Genomic DNA, 12,022 nt, shown 5'->3' with positions numbered 1-12,022 from the left:
AGTAGAAAAGTGTGGCCTGTAGTCAGCCCCCAGCTGCACCTGATCCGGGAGCAGGAAAGCAAGCCCAGCCTGCGGGCAGCCCCCAGATGCGCCTTCTCCCAGGCCACCATGGGGATCCAGGAGCAGAAGAGCGCGCCCGCCCCGTGGGCAGCTCCAAGCTGGGCCTGCTCCCCAGTTGCCATGGAGACCTGGGAGCGGGAAAGCCTAGCCTATGGGCAGCTCCCAGCTAGGCCTACTCCTCGGTCACCATGGCTATCTGGGAGCAGGAAAGCCCGGCTTGCAAGCAGCACCCCCATCCTGGCTATAGCTCAAGGGAGAGTACAACATGCAGTGGAGGCCAAGAGCTTGAGAGATCAAAACAGCCAGCTGCACCTTCTCCCTGGTCCCCAGTGGGGACACACACACACACACACACACACACACACACACACGGGATGCCTGCTCCAAGCCTCTGCTGCCAGACTGTGGCCATCAGTAGGACATCCACTGAGGGCTCCCGGACTGTGAGAGGGGCAGGCTGGGCTGAGGGGACCCCCACGCCCCTGTGCATGAATTTCGTGCACCAGGCCTCTAGTATATAAATAAAATAATTAAAAGTACCCCCCAAAAGTACCAAATTCACCTAATGTTCTCTGTAACATTAAAGGCTACATTCAGCATTAGCTGTATAGACACCAGTATATCCAAATTATCATTAGAAACTCAGTCCACAAGTAGCTAGGGACTTGGTATCATGTAGTTCCCATTTGAAGCTGCTCACTGTCAAGGGGAGAGGTATGTTAACAAGTCATTCCTGACAGTGTAATGACAAGTCCAAAAACAGAGACACGGGCTCAATATCTGTTCTCCAAGTGCCTTAAATGAATGGATATGCCTCTGGCTCTCAGTCTTTGACATCAGCTATTTGGGAAGTATGGATATATGAGGTATTTTTAACAGAAGCTTAAAACAAATCCTAGATGCTTATCTACATGAGTCAACCATTTATTTAGTCTACTGTAATTCCACCAAGAAAGCAAAACAATAACTTCCTTAAAAGACTATTTGCTTTTGATAAGAAATCTTGTTCAAAAAAAAGAGAAAGAAATCTTGTTCCATTAACAGAAAAGTGAAATTAAGATATACGTAGTACAGACTAACATCTGTAATACCACAAAGTATGACATAGAAAAAAAAACAACAAAAAACACTTTTCACTGAAATGCACCAGCTTGCAAAGTATTTGGATAAAATGAAATGAACAGTGCACAAATACCTTTAAGATTAATTATTAGCTGGCCCCTAAAATAAGACACCAGCCTTCAACTATTTTTTATTAAGACCCATATGTAGAATATAGATTTTCCATCCCAACTTAAGTAAGCACACATATATACATATGCATAGATAACAAACAAAAGTCTAATGTTTAATTCTTTTATCATATGTAATGCACTGCGATAGTTCCTATTCTCTTTCTTGGGGATGTGCCCACACAGAAGGTACATGCCCTTGACCGGAATTGACCCTGGGACCCTTCAGTCCGCAGGCTCATGCTCTATCCACTGAGCCAAACCGGTGAGGGCTCTATTTCATTTTTTAATTAAAAGCATGCTGGGTGTGCCAACTGAATTGATTCTATTGCCTATTAATAAGCCGGCAATTTGGGCAACAGTGTCCTAAAATATAACAGAAGTGAAACCATTTCTAGAGACATGATTTCATTACAGTTGTATCCTTGTGCTTCTAATAATCAACTTACAACAGGTCTCAACACATACTCAATCATTTCATGTGTGGGTGTGAGAAAATTTCTTCCCATGTCTAAGATCAAGTGAGCTCTTGATGACTACAATCTTTTCAACCACAAAGGGGAGCTTGCAATTATTACAGAGCTCTTTGTCCCATGGTAAGGTGAACAGCTTTCCCAAGGTATTACTAGTTTCATTGCCAGCCAGACTCTCTGAGGAACTTTGCTCTTCTCCAGGGATGCTTAACTTTGTTTCACTTTGTGTGTTGCCTGGAAAGAAATGGAAAACCAGGGGCAGGCAGGCCTAAGTGGTTGTGTGAAAATAGAGTCAGACAGAAGTTATAGTAATAAAACTTCAATTATTCAACATCTTTAGTTTTCCTGAAAGGAAATGAATAATACTGTGCTGAAAGAAGTTGTAGTCATAGACTAGAAACACAGGCCAAGTTGTGCAAAACCGTTAAGGATCTCCTTAAACCTTATTCTCACCACAAAGAAAATAGATGCTAATGATATGACTAATCATCTAATGAAGATAATACTTTTTGCCTCAGCAGATGAAAGATTTTTAAGAGTAAAATAAAAGGAAACATAAGGGACTTATTGTCAAAAGCCTCTCTATGGAAGCCCTCAACACAATGTTTTCTATCAGCTAAAAAATGACTTCAAAGAAATCAATGTGAATGTATGAAAATGGAACAAATCATTTTGAGAGGTCCTGTCCACAGCTCCCTGCATAGTGCTTGGCTGTTTCCATCAGTGTGCAAAGACATCAATAATTTTAATACAAACATATTGAAAAGTGCATGCACACCCAATGGAAGAAATCTCAACACCTAGCCTAATGCTATCCTTTAATGTGCTATAAGTAAAACCAGTTAAAACTCTCAAGTTCTTGGCCACACTCCAGTCTTGTGATTCCGACTGAGACAGTTGTGGGTGTGGGGGAAGAGGGTTTCGAATTTCATAAATTATTTCATACACTTGGGAGGGGACAGCAACCATGGTTCTCACAATGGGTTCCCACACAGCCTTGCCCAGTACTGACTTTGCAGCCTTGGGTGAGTCCCTTTACCTCTCCAAGCTTCATCTCGTCATCTGTAATAGAGAGACAATGAGAGTGCCCAACTCACAGGGTTATCATGACATGCAATGAGATCATGATGATTGAGTATAGAGCATAGCGGCTAGTGTAAAGTAATAATTCAATATATTTTAGTTGCTATTTTTATTTTAAAGTGCTACACATATTAAAGTATCAAGAATATTGCTTTGAATTAGCTGACTTTATCCAAATTTCATCATCTATTGGTTCTGTGAGCTTAAGAAGTTACCCACTTAGTGTGTATCCATAACTGGGTGTAGCAAAGATGAACGAATCTGTGTGTGAAGTGCCCTCAATTGCCTGAGAAGTCTAATTAGAATGGATCCCGTGCTATTTGTTGAGAGCCTGCTCAATGCTAAGCAGCATCTCCTCAAGTGGGCACTGTGAACTCCTAAGTCCTAATAGGAGTTTTACAGGAGGTCAAGCCCTCATCTCCAAAAGACAGTTGCAGGTCAGAAAGCTTGCAGAATCCTACCTTTTTCTGTACCACAGGGCATCTCAAAGCCTGGCCGGGTGCAGTGAAGTTCTCTTAGGGGTTGCAGTTTGCAATATTCCCAGGGAACCCTTTCCCTAATGGGCACTACTAGGGAGTCGTGTTCTGTGGGACACACTGACCTGTTCCTGGGCTAGTCTCTCAAAAGTGAGACATACAGAGATTCCATGAGGCTTCTGGGACTAAAGATTGTCCATGGAGAAGAGTACTTTGGCCTTTAGATTTCTACGAACAATACTGAAATTGTACTGTATGATTCTGATATTCAAAAAACGACTTTTCATACTGTTGTTATTAAGTTACAAGTGTTGGGGGGGCATTGCAACAAATTTGACACATTGGATGAGAGAAGTTTCATAATTTGACAGATGAAAACTTACGAAAACAACTTGTTTGTACAGCAAAACCAGTCTAAGACAACTGATTTATCTCTGTTGAATAGATGCTTAGCATAAGGAAGTTGAAGAAAAGTGGCTGCTGACCTTTCCTAATAATGTCAGGATGTTGATGCAATGTCCAAGCTGCAATTGTGAACTTGATGATAAATATGGGAGAAATCTTTCCTGTCCCTACAACACGCTATGTTTCCTAATCTTGCTTCCATGTTAAACATGCATTTTGCCATTGTTCAGATACTAGAGGCCTAGTGCACGAATTCATGCACAGGTGGGGTCCCTCAGCCTGGCCGGCAATCCAGGCCTGTGGGGGGGGGGGGCGGCCGGCAGAGGGGAGGGACCATGGGAGGTTGGCCTGCCAGCCCTCCCATCGGGGCCGATCGCAATGACCACCAGAGGGCATCTCCTGCTTTGAGTGTCTGCCCCCTGGTGGTCAGAGCGTGTCAGCTACCAGCTAGTCATCTGGTTGTCAGGTCCTAAAGGTCGCGTAGGCGTTTATATATATAGGTGGTAATTGTTTCTTTGCTGTATACCATTCTGGTTTACAAAAGGTTTCATAGAAACACTATACTTTTGGATCGGGGGGGAGGGGCCACAGGAGGTTGGCTGTGGGAGTGCACTGACTACCAGGGGGCAGCTCCTGCGTTGAGCGTCTGCCCCCTGATGGTCAGTGCGTGCCATAGTGACTGGCTAACCAGTCATTCCGGTCGTTCAGGTCGTTCGGTTATAATGGTCGCTTAGGCTTTTATATATAGAGATATGTAACTCAATATTGGCTTTTCTCTCTAGAGTCCAAAAAATCCCATATGACCAAGTAAAAAACAAAGTTAATCTGAGTTTTAAAAGTTAAACCTGTCAGTATTTCTCTCTTTCACACACATATGATTTCACTTTCACAAATACATTTTTCAAAAAAAAAAATCAGTAAGAACCAAAAAGTTATTAGAACAGGAAAAAAAATTCAGAAAACTGAAAGGGCTCTTTCTTACTAATCCTTAGCATTTACCCAAGCATTACTATAAAAGGTGACAGATACAAAGCATCCTAAAAATTTCACATTATCTTATTTAATTCAGGATGATTGTATTTGAAAGATAACATTATTAGTTTCCTTTTTAAAATGAAAAAATATTTCATGTAGATCTGTATATATACACACATACATAACACACCTATATTTATAAGCTATACATATGAGATATACATACATCAAACATCCAAATATATATCTATATATCTATCTATATCTATACCTATATCTATACCTATATCTATATCTCCCCATAGCTTATAAGATAGGACATTTCCAATAAACACAATTGAAGCCCAAACTTTCTTTATCACATGACCCTCCTGTTTTCTGGGTTGTATGTGTGAAGAAGTTGAGGCTCTGAAAAGCTGAGTGACTCAGCCCCGGTGTCTGAGCTGGCATCTGAACCCAGCCGGTCTGACTCGAGTCCATGAACTCCGTCACTGTGCTCTAAGGCTGCCGCTGTGAGAGTCACCTTCTTAGAGGTGAGGAAATTGAGTCAGAGAGATTTAAGACATTGCCCAAGTTCACACAACTACTGAAAAGCCCAACTGGTATTAAAACCCACATTACCTTTATTTATTTATAGCCCTACTCTTTTGGTCTCAAAATTGACATGAGGGAAGTAGCCATGTTCAATTTAGTTTCTTATAAAATTTATGCTTATGAGAAATTTCATCGCCCTCTTTTTAATTATTTAAGTGATCACTCTTTACTAGACTATTAAGGGAATAGTCTAATGAGAAGGGCCTATTTTACCTCTTGCAAAGATTGTTCACTTTGCTTAGCATCAATGCGGCTCTTAAAAAATGCTCCATAAATGAAGGTTTCAGTGGATTGAAATGCTGCTTCGCAAATTTCAGTGGGCACGCCAGTCACCTGGGGATCTTGTTAATATGCAGGGCCTGGAAATGTTGCATGTCCAAAGCTCTTGGAAATTTCTGTTCTGTTAGTCCCTGTAAGATATACTCTGAGTAGCAAGAGACTAAAAGAACCCTCATTTTTCATTGGGATCTCACAGTGAATCTCTTTCAAAATGAAAGTTCCTTGAGATATCAGTTTTATATCATTTTATTTTAATATCTATTCCTAAACTTGGAACACATTTATATATTTTCAATTCTCCAACACTTTTTTTCACATTAGATTTCATTTGTAAGACTAGGACAGGCAATATGATTCAGAATCTATATTTAAGGTGTAATTTCTGACACCTGGACAGAAGTGTCAATTTAGAAATTATTTGAGCATATGGTGGAAAACACAAAGAAATAGGATGAGAAGGTTTGTGAACATACATGTATGCACCATATAAAAGGAAAAAGCAATCAATGTTTATTGACCAGAAAAAATAGCAAATCTCTGTTGGGAGAGAGATGGTAGCTTATCATACATGCAATGAAGCATGAAATGTAAGATATGAGAGAAAAAACAGACCTTACAAAACTCCTATCACATTCCACAGTCCTGAAAATTGTACTGCTTCTGCACATTCTGCATCCTGCATTGCTGAATTTATCACAGTCCAATAAGAGCACCTGGTTAGCTACTAACTTGAATTTGAAAAAGGCTTAATATTTCAGTGGCAAATGTGATCATTTTTAAGAGAAACCAAAGACTGTTAATTTAAAACTTTACTGCATAAATTATGTTCCTATAAGCTTTTCTTTAACTTGATCTCTCCTGGAATGAACTTCCCTTGAAGATGAAGAGCAGGAGACCATCCCCAAGGCGTTTAGAATTGGAGAAACCCACCTGCATCCATCCCACTTTGGATGTGCAGTGTGAATGTGACTGGGGTGAGTGACTGAGTCTCTCTAAATCTCAGTTCCCTCAATATCTCTCAAAATTGTTGGGATCAGATTAGATGGGAAAAAAAACCCAACAACAACCCCTTGATAAATCAAAATATATATGAAGATAGATTCTTAAATTGTTATTTACATACAAAACTCTGATTGGACATGTAACAGTGATCAAAGGATGTTTAAACCCTTGCGTGAAATGTTGATGGGGAAGAGTAGTTTACTAAGAGATTCCTTGTGGGAGAGAGGGACAAGCTGTTACTTCCTGCCTGAAGTCACTGATCATTTTCAGCATCATTAAAAGTGGGGCAATAATAATAAATGCATCTTTTGATACCATTAGCAGTACATGGCACTAAAAACACTTAGCCTGACTCTAATCAAACCTTTTGGTCTAACTTGAGGTTTACACAGAAATACAGGGAACAGCACCCCAAGTAAAAGACAACACTCAGAAGCAGTCAGTCCAATTTAGGACGCGAGCTGTGTCACAGGACAACTGAGCCTGATTTTCTTGCAGGAAAATAAAACGTTCGTGGGTCGGGGGCGGTGGTAGATTAAAAGCGACTTAAGAGACATAAAACTAACTGCGATGTGTGGACCTTGTTTGGATCCCTGTTTATACAGAGCAAAGGTCAAAAGACACATTTAGGTTCCTGAGAAATGTGGATATGGCTGGAGTATCAGATAATGTGAAGACATTGCTATTAGTATTTTTAGGTGTATTCGTGGCATTGTGGTTATGTAAGAAAATTTTGAGAGGTGCAAATGAAATTTTTAGGGAAGAAATGCCATGATGTTGTCAATATATTTTAAATACCTCAGAAGAAAAACTGTGTCTGTTAAGATATTTACTACAGCACAGCTATAGTCTGTAGTGTGTAGTATACAGGATGAAAAGGGCAAAAGAAGAAAGACGACAAAGAAGAAAGAAAAAAGTGTTTCCTACCTATCAGGCAACAGGGTCTCAAAAGATTTTCAGACCCTTGTGAGCTAGGACAGTAGGTTCAGGGCATTTCTCTATCTTTTATTTTATTCTCTTGGCAAAGCAGGGACTTCCAGGGGAGTGGGGGAAGAGAAGGAAAGAGGAGGGGGGGGGGCAATTCTTGGTCCACGTAATTCCCCAAATAAGCAATCTCCATTCTAAATTCCTGGCCTGGGAGAAGGAGCAATTCAATAAACAGATCTCATGTTGCAGTGGTCCCATGGGCTAGTAAGTCTCAAAAGTGCCCTCCTTTGGGCTGAAATCAACCACATTGTAATCTCAGGTGAACTTGCTTTTGTGAATTGCAATAGAAAGGCTGAATTAAATCCATTCAGCCATTTAAAAATTAATTAACAACCCAAAGAGTTTGTTTATCTATTTTCCCTGCAGGAAACTTTATGCACTGGTAATTCAACTGTAAGCGGATTTCATAAGTTTTAATATCGCCTTGTTCCCTGTCAGAAATATGAGTGAAATAAAGTTTTGTTTTCCTTTTTTCCAAGAATAGAGTGTCCCATAAACATCATTTACCTCCGACCTTTAGGCACTTCCACTAAACACACTCAATCATGAAATGGAGCCAGATGCCCCTGTTTCCAAGGGTTTTAATTTTGTGATGAAAGAAAAACTGTTCTTTCCCTTCCAGGAAAATGAAAACATGTTGAACACTGAATAAAAAGGCTACAAATTGTGCTTGTAATTTGAGTTGGAAAATGCTGAATATAAAAACAAATGTGGTTCTCAGTAAAGATAAACTCCTGTCTAACCAAGGACAAGTTGATCCCATTAAATATAAATTAAGAGTCGCATCCAAGAAGGAACAAGAAATACACATTACCTTTCTCATACTTAATGCATTTAAGGTTAAACTTAATACTTTCTCAAAAAAAATATACAGACAAGCAAATTACTTCTGACTTCATAAGCAAGGAAGTGTTATTTGAATCATACAGAAGACACGAATCTTGATAAGATTCACAGCTGAATGGCCAAAACAAAAGTTCTACTTTTACACTGGATATTCCTCAGTTGCAATAAATTACTTGAAAATGAGTTCTTGGTTTATCTGAAGGCTAACTGTTAAAATAAATATAAACTTGGAATTTTTTCCCAATAGTATAGTGAAAAGCTTTTAATAAAATGTTAAGTTGAAAAAATAGCAGAATATAAAAGCATGCAGACATTACATAGTAGAGTATGCAGGTATTAGTTTTATGTTGTATTTATACCTTACACATATTTTATATATATAACCTGGCTACCTAATCCTATCTAATAAAGAGGGAATATGCTAATTGATCCTCACGCCATTGCAAAGATGGCGGCACCCACAGCCAATAAAGAGGGAATATGCTAATTGACTGCCAAGCCCTCAAAGATGGTGGCGCCCACAGCCACAAGATGGTGGTGTCCAGTCCCCTCAGCCCCACTGGGGCGGCAGGTGTGCGGCAAGGCCAGCCCCCCACCCCCAGGCAGGCCCGCCCATTCTGTGCGCCTGCCTCCAGAGTCCCCCGGTCCCCTCAGCCCCCCAGCCACCCAGGACCAGCCTGAGGCACAAGCAAGCCTTGGATGGCGGCTGCCCAGCTGCCCAGGGCTGCCCGAGGCTCAGATAACCAGGGCCAGCCAAGGCTTGCGCTGCTGGCAATGGCAGCAGCAGAGGTGTGATGAGGTGTCGTCTTCCCCTGATCGCCGAGTCACTTCCCGCCCCTGAGGCCTCCCCGACTGTGAGAGGGGGCAGGCCAGGCTGATGGACACCCCGCCTCCAGTGCATGAATTTTCATGCATCAGACCTCTAGTATTTAATAAAAACAAATAGTAGACAGTATGTAAGCATGTGCACACCATGTTTATTTGTTGTGGAGATATATATTTGTGTGTATGTGTGTGTGTGTGCACACGCACACCAAAAATCATGTCCTTAGCGATTCTCTGGATAACATCTTTTTTGTAGGATTGTGATCTGTCAGGACAATATCATTTGTCAATAGCTTGCTTGTTCCACAACTACTCTGCCTTGTAAGCATTCGGAAGATCTTTGGGAAAGCAGACAGGAAAGAAATCTCCATCCTAAAAGAAGTTTATTTGTGTGTGTGTGTGTGTGTGTGTTTTAAAGAGCTCTAGTGTAGCTTTATTAAAAGGGAGAGATGGGATAACATGGAGCCAATTAGCTTTTACCTTGTTTCAATGTTATTTTCAGCTTTTCCGACACACACAAAAAATCTACCTAACCTAAAATTACCATATATGAGACACAGGGCTTTCTGCAAACATAGGGTATACTTTCACACAGTGTGTAGCTCCCAAAGAGATAGGAGATAGTTCTAGGAGATAAAAACTAGATTAATAGATCTTGTAAGCATTAGGAAGATAGAAATGGCAGTAAGTAGTCAAGGCTCACATGACAATAAGGCTTAATATAGAGCTCATGTCACAAAGGTCTAAACCAGGGGTGGGCAAACTTTTTGACTCGAGGGCCACAATGGGTTCTTAAACTGGACCAGAGGGCCGGAACAAAAGCATGGATGGAGTGTTTGTGTGAACTAATATAAATTCAAAGTAAACATCATTACATAAAAGGGTACGGTCTTTTTTTTTTTTTTTAGTTTTATTCATTTCAAACAGGCCGGATCCGGCCTGCGGGCCGTAGTTTGCCCACGGCTGGTCTAAACACTGTCCCCAAATGATCTTCAAGGTAAAACAGGCCCCTGATGGCCTCAATGTATAAGCATCTGCAGATCTTAGGGGATCACTGACCCACCTGGTCCGATTCAGTCTGCCACCTGCTCCTCTATTCTTAAGACTGCCAGCACCTACCTCAAGGCAGCTTTCCGGGTGTTGCCTGTAAAAGAGGCTCAGAGATTCCCAACCCTTATCAGAGATGAATTTAAATATTTTCTTGAAAACATGTGCATTGTTTCCTAAAACATCACCATAGTCATGTATGCAATTTCTCAGCAAACAACGTAGTGCACGTCACCTTTCACCGCATTCTCTGAAACCTCACCACAGCATTCATGTGCTAATGCAGGAAATAGTTATCTGGCGCCTGTTATCTACCAGGCACTGTACCAGGTACTGGTGGTGTCTTAAAAAAAACCTCCATTTTGTCTCTGTCTCATGGATCTTCTAGATTCTCTCTTATTCCACTCCCCACCCACCCCCCAAAATAAAACTTCTTCAACTCCCACTGAAAGGCAAGGCTGGCAGTTGGTTCCAGATTCATCCTAGAGCTCACAGTTAAAATTTATTTCCACATCGGGTTAGAAACCACCATTTCATCTGCATCAGTTAAATCTCTCCCAACCCCTCACCCCCAAGGTAAACAGCTATTTTGTTATATATACAAGGCCGAGAATGAACATCTGGAAGATGACAGCAACATGACTTTTCAGTTGCAAACATGCAAAATTACTTCTAGTCTAATGGGGGGTGGGGAGGAAAAAAGCAATCTGAAAGTTTGACAATATTTTCCTTCCATCTGCAATGCCAGACTTCGAGTAGAGCAGAATGAATTCTTCTATTTTAAGTCCTTATTTTCACACTTTTTATTTACAAACAACAGTTGGACGAGACATATTTTATTTCAGGTTTTGATTCTCAACTAGAGTCAGCCCTAAGTCTTTAACAGCAGGGCGGCAACTGTGTTTTCACTGCCTTCTCAGCCCATCCTCACTGAGCACCTACCTATCCACTACAGAATACTCATCCAGAGGGAGTATAGTGAACAGCCTACAGCTCTGCAGCGCTAAAACACAGCTGGGCTGGAATACCAGTTCCACCATGCATTGCCTGAGTGACAAGGCAAGTGGCTTAATAGTCCATAAGCCTCAGTTTCCACTATTGAACACTCATCCCTACTGAGTGACCATCATGTGCTGGCCACTGTTCAAACTACACAGCTCTTCATGGACCCTGTATTCTTGTAAGGGAAATACAAATGAATGAAATAAAAGTATCAATTATACACTCTGTTGGAAAAGGATAAATGCTCTAGAGAAAACTGAAAGCAGGAAAGGGAATATGGAGTTCTGGGGACGGCAGGTGGGTTACAGGTGGTTAGGGATATCCTCCCCAAGAAGGCAACACCTGGACAAAGACTGAAGGAGGAAAGCTGTCTGGATATTTGGGGCAAGAGAGTTCCAGGCAGAGCAAGCAGCACATGCAAAGGCTCTGAGGTAGAAGGGTGCCTGGTACCTTGAGGAATGGCAAGAAAGCTGGTATGACTGGAAGTATGAGTAAGTGTGCTGAAGAATGAGGTCCAAGAGGCGGTGAGGGAGGCAGAAAAAAGGGGCCCCCATATTTGTCCAATTAATAGTAATAATAAACAGCAGTGAAAAGTAAGATGGTTGGCATTTGCTATGTACTAACCGCAAGTCTAGGTGGGTTATGTGTATTATCTCCTTAAAAATGCAAAACAATAGGTTACTTTAATATGTATAGAGTTGACTTCATGCTAGAATACACATAGCAGAGTCCAAAA

This window comes from Myotis davidii, unplaced genomic scaffold (assembly GCF_000327345.1).
Source record: "Myotis davidii unplaced genomic scaffold, ASM32734v1 scaffold147, whole genome shotgun sequence".
NCBI classification, from domain to species: Eukaryota; Metazoa; Chordata; class Mammalia; order Chiroptera; family Vespertilionidae; genus Myotis; species Myotis davidii.
The sequence above is the reverse complement of the archived record's forward strand: the minus strand, read 5'-3'. Positions refer to the sequence as shown.